The sequence below is a fragment of the Dermacentor silvarum genome, chromosome 4 (genome assembly GCF_013339745.2).
Source record: "Dermacentor silvarum isolate Dsil-2018 chromosome 4, BIME_Dsil_1.4, whole genome shotgun sequence".
In the NCBI taxonomy this organism is placed as follows: Eukaryota; Metazoa; Arthropoda; class Arachnida; order Ixodida; family Ixodidae; genus Dermacentor; species Dermacentor silvarum.
This window is the reverse complement of record NC_051157.2, coordinates 175,605,148-175,620,163: the sequence shown is the minus strand read 5'-3', so window position 1 is coordinate 175,620,163 and position 15,016 is coordinate 175,605,148. Positions and strand designations below refer to the sequence as shown.

The 15,016-nt window shown below is 46.9% G+C and overlaps 1 protein-coding gene across 1 annotated transcript in view; it reads left to right on the top strand.

Annotated features, from left to right (window-relative positions):
• The window catches only part of LOC119450778 (uncharacterized), a 164,832-nt gene that overhangs the window by 96,235 nt on the left and 53,581 nt on the right, over positions 1-15,016 (top strand). The window lies entirely within an intron of this gene.

The window sequence follows — 15,016 nt, the reverse complement described above, 5'->3', positions numbered from 1 at the left end:
ATGATGCGAAAAATTCTCGTTCACTTCACATTTCAGCGCTACGGTGCTAGTAATGTTAAGATGCAAATGTTCTGCCTGAATTGCGAACTTTCGTGAATGAAGCTTTGCATAATTGTGTAATGCGAGGCTAGATACAACTACGTACATGACAGTGATTAGTAATAATTACGCAGCGGCGTCCTAACCATGCTCCCGACAGTCTGGACCAGGGACATCTTTGAAAAACCTTGTTTTCGTGCATTGTAGCTAATATCTCTTGCTTCAGAGTTGTAAGGCAAAAAGTAGGAAAAAAGCGAAGGAGAATGCGTGACAATATTTTGTACAAAGGATCACCAGTATGTTACGCGGGTATGTTGATATTATTGTAACATTGTATAATAGTAGCAGTGTGACATTGTTGTAGTGACAGTGTCAGTGTCATCATAGTGACAGTGTTGTAAAGTCAGTGCTTTACTAAAAATTTCCTTTCACATCCTAATTAAGCTTTTGTAATGTTCAACATGCCTCAAAACGTGCGCTTTGCTTGGTGTATAAGTCAAGTGGGAATGGGAAGGTGAAGGTGTGACATGGGATGTTTCGGTAGCAATTGCGAAAGAACATTTTTCTTTCTAGTAATGCTTACGACCAATAATTAACTTGTGCAAGTAATTCGCGCTAGTGATTCAATTATTTTTATGAAGAAATGTGTCGTTACTGAGTGACCAATAATAATATATTTATTCATTGTATTATGGTGACTCATCATAAAACAAAGAAAGAGTCATTCAAGCACCTCGCCACCTCGATTTGCTCTTAATGGAGTCTGCAGCACCTTGACCTAAAATTATCTAAATTTCATACATTTATCCACAGTCGATCATAATTCGTGACTGAACGGGTTATGATGGAATATATGCATACTGTAACGGTCCTGCAGACCTAATATCCATATGAAAGGTCAGAAAGCAATCTAAATCTTTCCAGCAAATGTTATAAAAGAGCGGACCATGCTATTGCCTTTTTTAAAGAAACACATTCCGGTATAGATTATTCGAAACTCGAATAATATTGCAATGTATTTGCATGATGCGCTGTAAAGCAGGGCTAAATAATGCGGTGATATCTCAAACACATCAATAGCGGTATCCCTTCATGCAGCTTCAGGTCAGTCTAACACGAATGATACCTTAAAAGCTACAATTCAGAATCTTCTGTTACTTCTTAGCAATTCCTGCAAAACTTAAGTTACTGATATCTTGCATTCTTCACTTATAGCAGTAATATTGCCAAGGTACAGAATTAGAACACCAGATGGCTGTCTGAGTCAGTCACATCTTCTCGCGAACTCGTCTTCTTTGATGATAGCATGTCTTCAACACCATGCCCAAATGCTGCGTTATATATATCACGCCCCGGTCGGAAAGCCGCCGTCCGGTGCTTGCGCTTATGGAGGTAAAATTGCGGTGAAGTTAGGTTTCAACCTACACACGTGTACAACACCAGTGGGCACAGGAGTAAACGATGAGCAATAGCGCAGGGGGGATATTTCGTAGTTGGCTTCGCCGAGATGGCCCAGGAACTTGTAAGGCACTGTGTAGTGCGGGAGCTGTTTTCAGACATGCCGATGCCGCGGGATGGCGTCCATAGAAGTAGAGACCCACGGGAAAGATGAACGTCCCGATGCCCGCTGTCGTACCTACTATAGTCTTCTTTGCAACCTCTGAGGCTATACAGCCGTGCGCGGGCAATCTGGCGAGCTGTGTGAGCCCGGGCGAAGATGTTGCGGGCATACTCAGTCGGAATGTTGGTCGCGGGTGATAGGAGTGTGTGAGTTATAGGAGTTGGGTGGTGGACTAACAGCAGATAAAGTGGAGAAAAACCAGCGCTCTTGTGGCGGGAAGAATTGTAGGCAAATGTTATGTAGGATAACGTGTCGTCCCATTCACTGTGGTCCCGAGAAACGTACATGAATAGCATCTTCGTCAACGTCCAGTTAAGCCACTCAGTTAGTCCATTGGACTGCAGGTAATAGGCGGTGGTTAGTGCGTGCACGGCAGAACAGGAATCTAGGAGATCTTCGACAACGCAGACAAAAATGTGCGGCCGCGATCAGTGAGCACGTACTTCGGTGTGCCGTGATGTAGTTTGACGCCATACAGCAGGAAATCAGTACCGTCATTAGTGCAGCTTGTCTGAATGCTCCGGTGATGGCGTAACGCATCGTGTAGTGAGTCGACTTGTTGCCGGTTTTAGACGTAGAGAAAGGGCCTATGAGATCGACGCCGACGCGAAAGAGTGGCTCGTAAGGGTGTAGGCGTACAGTGTGTAGTACAGCATGACGTTTGCAGCTCTGACAAAACGCACAGGCAGCAAAGTGGCGGCGCACGAAACGATACAGGCCGGGCCAGAAGAAGCGGCGTCGTACACGGTAGTAGGTACGGGAGACATTGAGGTAGATGGTGGTGTGTGCGTCATGTAGCTGCTCAAGATTGTAAAAGTACTGAAAGTTGGGCGAGTTGGTAGCTATTCATCTTGAAACTGCAGCGCGCACACAAGAAACGAGGACAATTAGGCAAAGGTAACAGACAGGCGCTGTTGCGGGCAACGGACAACTGAGTTGCGAGTCAGCGCCTGTCTGTTACCTTTGCCAAATTGTCCTCGTTTCTTGTGTGCGCGCGGCTGTTTCAAGATGAATAGCTGCTCAAAACTTGTACTCCAAGATGGCGATGTAGAACGAGTAAAGTTCTGGGGCTTAAGGGCGAGTGTTGCGTCAATACAGAACGCTGTCGTGGAGTACGAATGCACTAATTCCGGGATCAGGATGCGCCGAAGCTACGCAGTCGATGAGGAGACGTAATGAGTCACCACAGAAATGTCACGCAAGTCTCAAATGGATAGGACGCTAGCATCAGAGTCGTGACAATCATGGGGCGCTATAACGTAAAATGATTCCAAACTGTTTTGATTCCAAACTCCTGACGTCAAATTTACGTAACCACCGACGCAATATCGGGCGGTGACACGCAGCGTTCTCTGAACAACGCATTCAAACACTCTTCTCGTTTGTAGGAGGTCACCTTTGTTCGCTTTCAAAACGAATAACATTGACTGCACTGAGAGGTGATTGTTATCTAATTGGCTGACAAGAGGCGAGGTGCACGCTCTAGTGGAGGGGGTTTCGATGGGGCCGAGATAGCACAGTGAAAATAGATAACTGGATGAAGAGGGTGGTGCCGGCTTCTCCGATTGGTCCGCTTCGCCCTACTTAGCTTGCGGTGGCTGGTCGAAAATAGCGGCGGCGTGCGACGGAAGGATACGAATGCCGCTAAAACGGATCCTCAGCAAGGAAGAGTTGGCAGAGCAATGTCGTATATGTGCCGAAAGGGCTCAATAACGTTTTACTGCCATGCAAAAAGGTTCATCATGCGCAAATAAATAAATGCTCACCAGCAGGTGCGAGTAGCGAGGGCCTGAGCGATCGGCGGGCAGCCATCTTCTATTCCTTTCGAAATGGTGCAGTCTGTGACTATTCAGAAAATTTTTCAGTTTTGTTCGGCATATGAATGCATTTTTTTCAGGCACACGCCACTTTGACGTGGTGAGTTTGCGCAGTTTTTTGAGGTCGCGTGACAGACAGGCGAAGTGGGCGTAGCCAGAAGACATTGGACCAATAGCAGAGGGCTAATGGCGAAAAGGCGTCGAATCAGGAATGATTATTTTTCGTTTGTGCGGTTTAATAATGCATAATCACTGTGGACACGTTATATCAGATGGGGAGCTATCGCGGTTTTCGTGACGTAGTGTGACAGACAGGCGAAGTTGGGAGTGGCCCGAAAATGTTTTGACCAATCGTGGAGGCTGATTGCAGAAATTGAAATCAAAACAGCTTGGAATCATTTTACGTTATAGCACCCATGGTCTGTACAGGTGACGGGAAAGGCAGTCGGCGACCTTGTATAAACATACTATAATTTCCAGAATGAAGCCAGCTTGGAGATATGCGCCACAAACATGTCGTAAAAATGCACTAAACGCTCTATTATGCATTGAAGCACAAAAGTAACTGGAACGCCCATGTATTTCGTTCCACACTTGGCAAATAATATCTCTAAACCGGTGTCATCCTTGAAATTTATTTCAAGTGGATACGTCTTGCACGCTCACCGGCTACTCTTCGTAAATTGCAATATGTGCCGTGGGCTAATTCATTAGGAAGTTAAGCAAATTTTTGTTAATTAGTTAAATATGTGTTTCGATTTCTCGTGCTAGTAATCTCGGCGGGCCTCTTCGAATAATCCCGCTGAAGGACAAGAATTATGCTAGCTGCCACAGGTGATTTTAAAAATTCCATAAAACCTAAAAATGATCACCCTGTATACAGGGCATCCCAGCTATCATGCAGCAGGATTTAAAAAAAGAGGAACGGCGTTACGCGCAGCAAACCTTGTGCGTATTGTTTCCAGTACAGTGGAGTAGCCGCCAGTAATTTTTTCGTTACTGAGATTTAATACGCTAATTGTAATTAATTACGTAACTCTAGAAGTAATGTCCCTAATTGTCAAAGTGTCAATGAGAAAATTGTAGAGCAACATGAAAACCGCCCGATACAGCTTTCTGTTGCTCAATACGTGCTACATAAATGTGTTTTTCCGAGTGCGAAAGGAGCCTGCGAAAGGAGCCTGCGAATACGCGCAGAATTGCCACGCGACTGGTCATTCTAGGTACTTTGCATGTATTCGCGAGCTTCTTTCACGCTCGAAAAAAGACTTTTATGTAGTACGTACTGAGCAACAGAAAGCTGTATCGGGAGTTTTCATGTTGCTCTACAATTTTCTCATTGACACTTTGACAAATAGGACAGTACTTCTCGAGTTTGATAATCAACAACAATTAGCTAATTAAATCGCCATAACGAAAGAATTACTGGCGGCTACTACACTGTACCGAAAACAACAGCTTTGCTTCGCGTAACGCCGTTCCTCTTTTTTTAAATCGTGCTGCGTGATAGCTGGGACACCATGTATACGATGAGAGACCACTGACGTCTAGACAAAAGGATGACCCCCCAAAATTAAGAATGCCACGATAAGCCTCCCAAATGCGGCGTATGCCTGCAGTCTGTGTAAAAGAAGATCAGGCCCGATCATCTTGCTTAGTTCGTCTGGTGCAGGATTCGACAGATCGATGATGGTAGAACTTCCGCGTTCAGTGCAGGATATTTCGCAGTTATTTTAGTGGAGATAAAGGTCAGACGCATGCCTCTCGGGATAACCTGCGAAAAGCAATTAAAGTTGAGGAGGGGGAGTGCGGGTCCCGTTGTCTGCAGCAGTAAGCAGCACTCGTGAGCACTCAGACACACCATATAGACACTGTAAAGAACAGGAGCAAATGAGATCACAGTAGCGTACTTGGAGACTTGGGGTGGCAGGCAGATGTCATCGAGGGAACATAACCATGGTTGTGTGTCTCGTGGATTGTCGCAGATCTGGGGCAGTTGAAGTTGAATTACACCAGTTGCGCAGTCAAAGATAGTGGAATGAGATGATAAGGAGTCTTCTTCTTCTTTCTGGGGTTTCACGTGCCGAAACCAGTTCTGATTATGAGGCACGCCGTAGTCGAAGGCGCCAGGTTAATTCTGGCTTCCTGGGGTTCTTTAACGTGCACTACAACTCAAGCACACGGGGGTTCTTGCATTTCACCTCCATGGAAATCCGGCCGCCGCAGCCGGGATTCGATCCCGTGACATGATAAGTCTAATACTAGTATAATGGGAGGGCCGTGTTCTAAAACCGCAAAAAACAGTGGTGAGTTGCCTTGCGATGCCGACATGAGCGGTGCACATTCCGAGCAGGGTGGGCGTTCTTCCATCGGCAACGCGGAGGGTTCGTAATGCGGCAGGTGGGAGAACTTCGTTCAATCGGCGGCGCAATTGGGCAGTCATCATAGATAGTTGCGCGTCAGTGTCGATCGACGCCGGAATATTTACGCCATCGACTATAACGTTCATAAAGTTTTGTCTGGTCGGTAATGTGAGCGGAGGATATTTAGACTCATCAATGCAGCAACACCTCCGAGAGCTGCAGCAGTTAGTTTTCCGGGGAAGAGCGTCGGGGGTTCATTGCGGACGACAGGCGACGAGCTAGTGGCAAACGGGATTTGTGACAGCAGATTGACGGAATTGTAGCAGCAAAACGCGGCAGTAGATTGCCGGTTCTATGTAGCAGTAGCGTCGGCGTTAGGCAGTTCTGGTTAAATGGAGACTGGAAACAGCGTGGGCTCAGTTTGGAACAGTGGTAACCGCAGGTTGGTCGTGGAAGTGAGGAAGCGGCATGGTTGCGGCATAGCGGGCAATGTGACGGATGCGACGGCAGGCGAAGCAGATTGAACGATGGTCTCTAGTTCGCGACTCGGTGGGCTTTCGGTAGCCGGAAAAGCACTGCTCGCTAGGCCAAGGAAAAGGTCCATCAAAAAGTCGTGAACTGACAATAGCGCCGAGAGAAAGAACTTTTAGATTTTGGAGTTCTTCGCGAACTGATGCTTGAACAAGTCTTACCACGGGCAAGTTGTTAGGATCAATGACGCGTGGAAAAAGGGCGGCAGATATCATTGCTTCAATTTCGCGCCGGAAAATTCTCGTCAGGTCTTCTGAAGTCGATGGTCGCTGCATTTTGCAGTCCTCGCGTCAGGAAGTCGCACCTGTGGTGAGCAAGCGGGCGAAGGAGGTTGCAATGGGCGGATCTTGCCTGTTCAAAGCGTTCACACTGCTTGACAGTATCACCGACGGTTGCACAAATCTTACACATTAGGGAGTTGAAAGCATCACCCGCTATGCCCTTCAAAACATTCCCGACCTTGTCCGACTCTCGCATGTCCGTGTCAGCCTTCGGCACAGAGCAAGGTCGTGTTGGCTCTAAGCAACATATTCTTCCCTGAACATTTGCGCGCGAGTCGCGAAGCCTTTCTTATCGGCCTTCTTCCGTCAGAATTATGGAGGGCCAAAGAAGTCGTTCCGCTTGTGATTACACGTTTCCCACTCAGTAAGCACATCTTCGTGGTTGTCAAACCACACCCTCGCTGTGCCTCGCAAGTTGAACACCAGGTTGGCTGACACAACCGTTGAGTTCTATGTATTGTGGGTGCTAACACGCTCGTACCTGACAGCCCAATCTTCCACTCAATACCAGGAATTAGGGACATTTCGTACAGTTTCCTTTTTTCGCCACCACGTGGCGTATCGACCTTAAAGAATTCGAAATTTCCGCTATGACGTATGCTATGACGCACAACTAAAGAAAGCGCAATAAAAAGAAACACACCCTGATGCTGTGGCTTCACCTCGGTGCTTGGAAATGTTCGCGCTTGTGTATCAGCGTTATCTCGAAGACGGCCAGCTACTTGCTCTAGTGACAATGAATCGACGGTTTTGCTAGACACTTCGCCAGAAAGCTCGTCCGCATTCTGGAGAGAAGTCTGATCGAGATAACGGCTCCCGCGAAGCTTCCGATGAATATATATTTTTTTCCTTGAGCAGGCTTTTTATTTGTACACCACTGTGGCCAAGGTCTTGCGTATACGTCAGGGTTCTGTTTCATGGGTTTCCTATAAAACTGGCGTGATCCATTGTTTAAGAGGAAGCTTTAGCTCGGGCGTATCTTCGATGCCGGATTATCAAATACATGTAAAATGCAGGAATGCTTTCATGAGAAAACCGCTGAACCGATTTGAATGAAATGTGTTGCATTTAGGAGGGAAAGTTAAATTGCAGAGACTGCAGCAAATAGCATTTTCGTTTAGATAGTGTAATGTTTTCAAAGAATTGCAGGATGTTCGTAAATTTCAAAAAAATAGAAGCATGAAGATTACAAATCCGAAACTCAGCCATTAAAAACAAATATGGCATTTCTATAAACCGCACCGGTTGGAGCATCAAAAGCGAACAATTTTTTTTGCTTTAACTTAAAACTTACGTGAATTTGTTATAATGTTTGGAAAGGTTTTGCAAATGCAACATTCACAACATAGTGGTATATTTCAGGATGGTGTATGATATATGATTGCTATCCGCTTTCGATGTATTATTAGGTGCAGTTTATAGAATTCCGATATCATTTTTAGCTGCTGAGCTACATAGCTCTATACGCCAAGTTTTCTTTTTCGAAATTTGGCATTTCTTTATAATTTGACGTAAGAAAGGTAGACCAGCTATATATAATAAAATATCCCTTTCGGCAATCACTACACTTCAACTTTTTTTTTCTAAATTCAACATAACTCATCAAATTTGGTGCATTGGTTGCTCTGAGAAACTATTTCCGATTTCCCATGTATTTCGATAGGAGCCCCCAAGCTCAATGTTCCCCCAAAGTTCGAGCTTGAATAATATATTTGTTGGCAAGATACGTTTGTAAACGTGTGATTGTGGCCTAATGAGCTAGAGCACTGGCGTACTGAGCTCAACGGCAGAGGATATGTTTGCAAAGCGTCTTGGGAAGGAATAGGAGAAAAGAAAGGGAGCAGGCTGGTATGTTATTCAGAAGCGTGTCTGGTTTGCTAAAAATTACTAAATGCGTTGGTCGTCATACCACCTTCCGTTCCATCAGCATAATTTCTATTTCATTCCGCTAGTATTGTGCTATTATTGTCAATCAATCGAGATTAGATCACCGGTGTCATGGCATTGTATTCCGTCGCAATTCTTTATCGCCGTCACTTCAGAATCCTCTCATCGTCGTCATGCCGTCGTCCTTATATACCTTCGTCGTTCTATTGACATCATTCCTACCTCGTAATTCCATCGTCGTCACTGAATGCGCTGTCGGCCTACGGTCCTTGTTCTACCATCGTGAGGTAACATTGGCGAGCGATGGTCATAACAAATCGGGTCAATCAGGGAGACAGTGTATGGCCGCATATAGCCGAATCACTTGAAAATGAGGAGAAACACTACGGATTCTAAACAAAGATGTCTTAGCTAACACGGTGTGTCGCTTCTTGTTCGCTAGATTGTGTAAATGCTAATCGAATTAACTTCGATAATCGTCTTAACATGGGTTCTGCAGGAATTCTTTCGTCTTCGCGACACTAACGAACTCTTGTCCACATTGTTCCCAGCCTATTAACACCTCGAATTCCTAGAGGTGATCGTGCTCAGGCATGTGACGGACGACCCGAAGTTTGATGGAGGTAGCGGTATAATTTCGACAGCGGCGCCGCCTATCGACCAGGAGAAACATATTTGGGTGGGTGGGAATAGCGGCGAAAGGCACACTTCATGAGTTGCTAGACATCACAGATTCGAATCAACTGACAAAGAGTTAGAAATATATATGCATTGCAGTCACGCTAAAGGAATTGAAAAACTATTGGATTGGTGCGAGACTCGCTGCAAAAACATTCATTAGACTGTCTCAGGTATCTGAGCTATCCTTAACGGGAATCAATGGGATGAGTTTCGATAGAGCTCGTTACATTTTTCAAGAGAGGAAGACGTGCCTAGAGGCAGAGTCGACGGCAATATTTTGTTGCTGCACAAAAATATCTAGATTTTCGGCATGATCATTTTAACGGAAAAACAAAAATTAAATAAGTTTTCAAGAAGTACTTAGAGTACATTGATAAAATTGTAGCAAATAAATTCTGAAAAGTTAACTTGCAACTTTTTTGTGTCCTAAGGCACAGGGCAACTTACTACTGGTTTCAATTAATTTTCTTCGTTATATTTTCAAGCGAGTTGAATATTGTGCCGTAGGTTATATCACAATTAGCCCAACTAATTAAACTGAGACTTTGAAGTGTATATTGTTCTTGGACAAATGCTTTAAGACTACGCGGATGCTGCAAAATTTATCAACATTGGGGAGGGGAATATGAAAAACAAAATAGAAATGCAAAGCACTTTATTGCCTCGTAAATTTTTATTTTGAATGCTATTTCCACTCGTTAAGTGGCGCGACCCTCGTGTTCGCAGCCTTGTATATGTTTTTGTAGCACTAGGTACGTTGCCTGCGAATTTACGTGAATAAGCAAGCAGATCATACTTTAATCTGGCGGAGAAAAAAAAACAAGGAAAGCCTACGTTGTAGATGCACTGTACTGAAACACAATTAGACAGACTCTAAATTTGCAAATATTTCTAAACAAGGGTGCCTAAGTTGTCGATTGAAAAATTGACATCATTAGAATGACGCCGAATAAAGCAATAAAGATGGCATGTTCCGCGTGAAAATATGATGAGCGTTAGCCTTGTGGGTCAACAATTTCTGTTTAATGAAAAAAAAAGCTTCTAGTGGCCATGTATTATCGTATTTCTGAAAACCAGTAACCAGCGTATCTAAATTTACATTCGCGCCAAAATTAGTGGCTCGAGTTCTATCACTGTAGGTACATCTGAATGACTATGTGAGATTAAAAAGTGAGATTAAATGGCGGGCGGCGGCGTGTATGGTAGTGTTCACCTATGCCTTCGCTATAGTATGTTGCCGCACACTTTAAAGCACGAGCATGCTGATCAACCGATGTGCTTTTCTACAACTTCATCCCTAAATGTAAGCCGGGGTTCTGCCACTCCAGGTGGTTGTTGCCAGCCTGAGCCCTCCCTATTTTCCTAACTGTCGATTGTATGGTTTGTTTTCATACCAAATATTCACATAATAATCTGTGGGTGTTCGACTAGTAATGAAATGTTTATTTCTCTCACAGTTAAATTATCAAGTAACCAGCAAGAAGGCATGCAGGGCAAAAAACCTGCTTTGATGCAGCTGGAAGACAGCCCGGCGGCCGTTGATCACATGACAGTATCTTCACAATAATCGAGAACGCGAGCTAGCTTCGTAAAGGCAAAAGGGCTAATGGGCGGAACAGAACCGGGCCGGCCAAAGAATGGTACTTTCGGGCTCGGGCCAGGCCCGGACCTGAAAAACCGGCCCGTGCAGTGCTCTACTTCAGATAGTCTGATCAGCAGATTCCCATACTGTCATGTAGTAGTGACGCTGAAGTAAACAGTCGTAAACTGTGTATGACGAAACTGATTCTTTATTGGGCGAACATGTGCCCACAAAAGCAAGCTACACTCAAAGCACAACGAAAGCGGTGAACACAGTCGGCGATCGTCGAAATCTGCTCAGCGGCGAAACGCGTCGGCTTTTATACATGAGTCATCGAAGGTCCCAGAATAATCCGTGGTACCCGCGTGTCTTCCAGAAAGATCTAGATAATTCGCGTGTCTCATACAATCAGATTACATGAGCGTCGGTGACAAAAGACAACGGATAGAAGCATCGATAACGTTCGAGAAACTTCCCATACATGCAGGCGCGTCCTGTGCCTAGCGATAACGTTTAACATTTTTAGCCGGCGAAAAGCGGTCACCGGTGAAAGATAAACATATATACGTGTCAATACCCTACCCTTAAAAAGCATCGTCCCGATGATTCAAAGAAGAAAGCGAAAACAAAACCACGCGTATAGAGAGAGAAAAAAAAAGTCTCAGTTTCGCCCGAAAGGCGAAGCATCAATTGCGATAGCAAATTAGTAGAGAGCTGTTCGGAGTAGGGATAGTAGTTTTATCGGCTGCATAAACTTGGACACATCCGCTTACTAACTGAATTAACAAGCGTGGTGTCAGCGCGCACAAGCAAACATGAATAGATCACACTGAATGACCGCATACAACGACTGTCAAAACGTTGGCAGCAATCGCAGCCGCCGCAGCGGGCAAGGTTCGTGGGGTCTATCGCTTCAAAGGAAACTGAGCGGCGGATGCACAGCACATACAAAGGTCAGAGCCATGTGGAGATAGGAGACCGTGCGGGCGACGGCCACAGCCGGGCAAAGTACGAACGGAGTTGTTGGCAGAGTAAAAGCTGCGCCCCCCCCCTCCCTCCCCGCGCTGCCTTACCGCTTTGTTGCTTTTGCGTGGGAGATAGAGTGGCAAGTTCTCCTTACGCCCGATTGCAAGATACGCCTTTGGTGTCGGAGCACAGCGTCGCCCCGCCTCCCTCCCTCCCATACCCCCACGGCCTTTCGCGCGACGGTCGCGTTTGCTTTCGGCCGTGCGTTCGCTCTCCGTGATAGCGCGCGCGTCCCCCCCCCCCTCGCGCTTTCGCTCGTGCATACGGCGCGCGGCGACGATTTTATCACCCTTTGAATCTATACGGAACCTGACGGCGACGCCGACGGCAGAAATCCGGTTTAAGTGTCCATATAATTGCTATCGCAATAAAAGCAACAACAAAGAATAACAAAGTAACAAAGTATCGAAGTTCGTCAGCGGGCGTAGGAAGGGCTAAGACGCACCACGTGGATGACTTCACGCGTAGAGTTTCTCACTATATTACCCAGAGGGAAAAGTGGCGCTGCTGCGCGGTGGTATCCATGGGAATGCCGGTATATTGTGACTTCGAATTGGCATCGTTCTTGGAGAGCCAGAACGCCTTGAAGACGCGCCTGGCTAGCACCGTTGCGTCGGTCACAATGATTCATTTCCTGCTAAAACAGCACGTAAAAAACTGCTTTAGCTTTATTTTTACACAAAAACATGTTTTGTTTAATGTTGAGGACATACTATTCAATGCAGAATTCTATGGAACGTAATAAGTATCAGCGGGCCGCTAAAGTTGGAGGGCAGACGATAAGATTCTCGCTCGCTTTGGAACAACTTGTCGTCTGTTCTTGCTTTTCTTCGCTTGATGCTGCATTGCAGGTGAGCAAACTTTATTGAGAGATGTAATATGGGTGAATGAAAGCCTTTTATGTAGATTTTATTTTAAGAATGCGTTATTTGTGTAGCCATATAGACACGTTTTAGAGGGAGCCTTGTACAACACCAGCCAACACAAGCCTCGCAGACACATATCCCGTCATTCCCATGAGGGCACGGCGCCCTTTAAGAAAATCGCATAGACGGTGGCGCCAGTTTACCCTCTAGGTGTTATAGTGAGAAACTCTATGACTTCACGTCGTGCCCGGCGCCGCTGTGATTACGAAATGCCGTCTGGCACAACCTCATATTCCAGTGTGCCAATACGTCGGATCATCTTATATGGTCCGAAATAGCGACGTAACAGTTTCTCGCTAAGTCCTCGTCGGCGTATCGGAGTCCAGACCTAAACACGGTCGCCGGGCTGGTACTCGACGTAGCGTCGTCGAAGATTGTAGTGTCGGCTGTCGGTCCTCTGCTGGTTCTTGATGCGCAGGCAGGCGAGCTGTCGGCCTTCTTCGGCACGCTGCAAATAGCTGGCAACGCCGAGATTTTCTTCGTCGGTGACGTCCGGTAGCATGCCATCAACGTCGTTGCCGGGTTCCTTCCGCAGACCAGGTTGAACGGCGCCACGTGCGTCGTTTCTTGCACGGCCGTGTTGTATGCGAAGGTCACGTGCGGAAGGATGGCATCCCACGTCTTGTGTTCGACGTCGACGTACATTGCCAGCATGTCTCCGATGGTCTTATTTAGGTGCTCGTTGAGGCCATTCGTCTGTGGGTGGTAGGCGGTGGTTCGGCGATGGCTTGTGTGGCTGTATCGCAGGATGGCTTGAGTTAGTTCAGCCGTAAAGACTGTACCTCTGTCGTTGACGAGGACTTCTGCGGCGCCGTGACGCAGGAGGGTGTTCTCAACGAAAAATCGGGCTACCACGGCGGCACTGCCTTTGGGCAAGGCTTTTGTTTCGGCATAGCGCGTGAGGTAGTCCGTAGCTACGACGATCCATTTATTCCCGGACGTCGACGTCGGGAAAGGCCCCAGTATGACCATCCCGATCATCTGGAACAGTCGGCGAGGTGGCTCGATCGGCTGTAGAAGTCCGGCTGGTTTTGTCGGCGGTGTTTTGCGTCGCTGAGAGTCTCGGCATGTCCTTACGTAATGGGCGACGTCGGCAGAGAGGCGAGGCCAGTAGTATTTTTCATGGATCCTCGCGAGCGTGCGGGAAAAACTGAGGTGTCCAGCCGTTGGGTCGCTATGGAGAGCTCGCAGAACCTCTGGACGCAATGCTGAGGGTACCACTAGGAGGTAGTTGGCTCGAACAGTCGAGAAGTTCGTCTTTAAGAGAATGTTGTTTTTCAAGAAAAACGACGCCAATCCTCGCCTGAACACCTTAGGCACAATGACGGTCTTGCCTTCCAGGCAGTCTACAAGGCTCATTAGTTCCGGGTCAGCTCGCTGTTGTTGGGTCCCAAGAAAGTGTCGTCATCCTGGTCGTCCTGTGGCGGTGGTTCGACGGGGGCGCCAGACAAGCAGACAAGGACTGATGGGTCCCGACAAAGTGCCGTCATACCGGTCATCCTGTGGCGGCGGTTCAACGGGGGCGCGAGACAAGCAGTCGGCGTCAGAGTGCTTTCGCCCGGACTTGTAAACGACGGTGATGTCGAATGCTTGAAGTGTCAGACTCCATTGTGCGAGGCGACCTGAAGGATCCTTCCAGTTAGCTAGCCAACACAAGGCGTGGTGGTCGCTGACAACTTTGAAGGGCCTGCCATAGAGGTAGGGACGAAACTTTGATGTAGCCCAGATGATGGCGAGGCATTCCTTTTCGGTTGTGGAATAATTTGTTTCCGCCTTCGACAGCGACTGGCTAGCGTAACTTACAACCCTTCTAGTCCGTCAGTCCTCTGCACAAACACAGCGCTGAGTCCTACACTGATTGCGTCGGTGTGCACTTCGGTATCGGCTTTTTCGTCGAAATGTGCAAGTATTGGCGGCGATTGCAGGCGTCGCTTCAGTTCTTCAAACACTTCGAATTGCGGCGTCTCCCACTTGAACTCGACGTCGGCCTTCGTGAGGTACGTCAGTGGCTCAGCGATCCGTGAAAAGTCCTTCACGAAGCGCCTGTAATAGGCGCGCAGTCCAAGAAATCTACGGACTGCCTTCTTGTCGGTGGGCGGAGGAAAGTCAGCGATGGCCGCAGTTTTCTGTGGGTCAGGGCAAACTCCAAACTTGTTGATGACGTGGCCCAAAAACAAGAGCTCCTCGTATGCGAAGCGGCACTTTTCTGGCTTTAACGTGAGTCCGGAGGTCTTGATAACTTGAAGAACTTTTGAAGGCGCC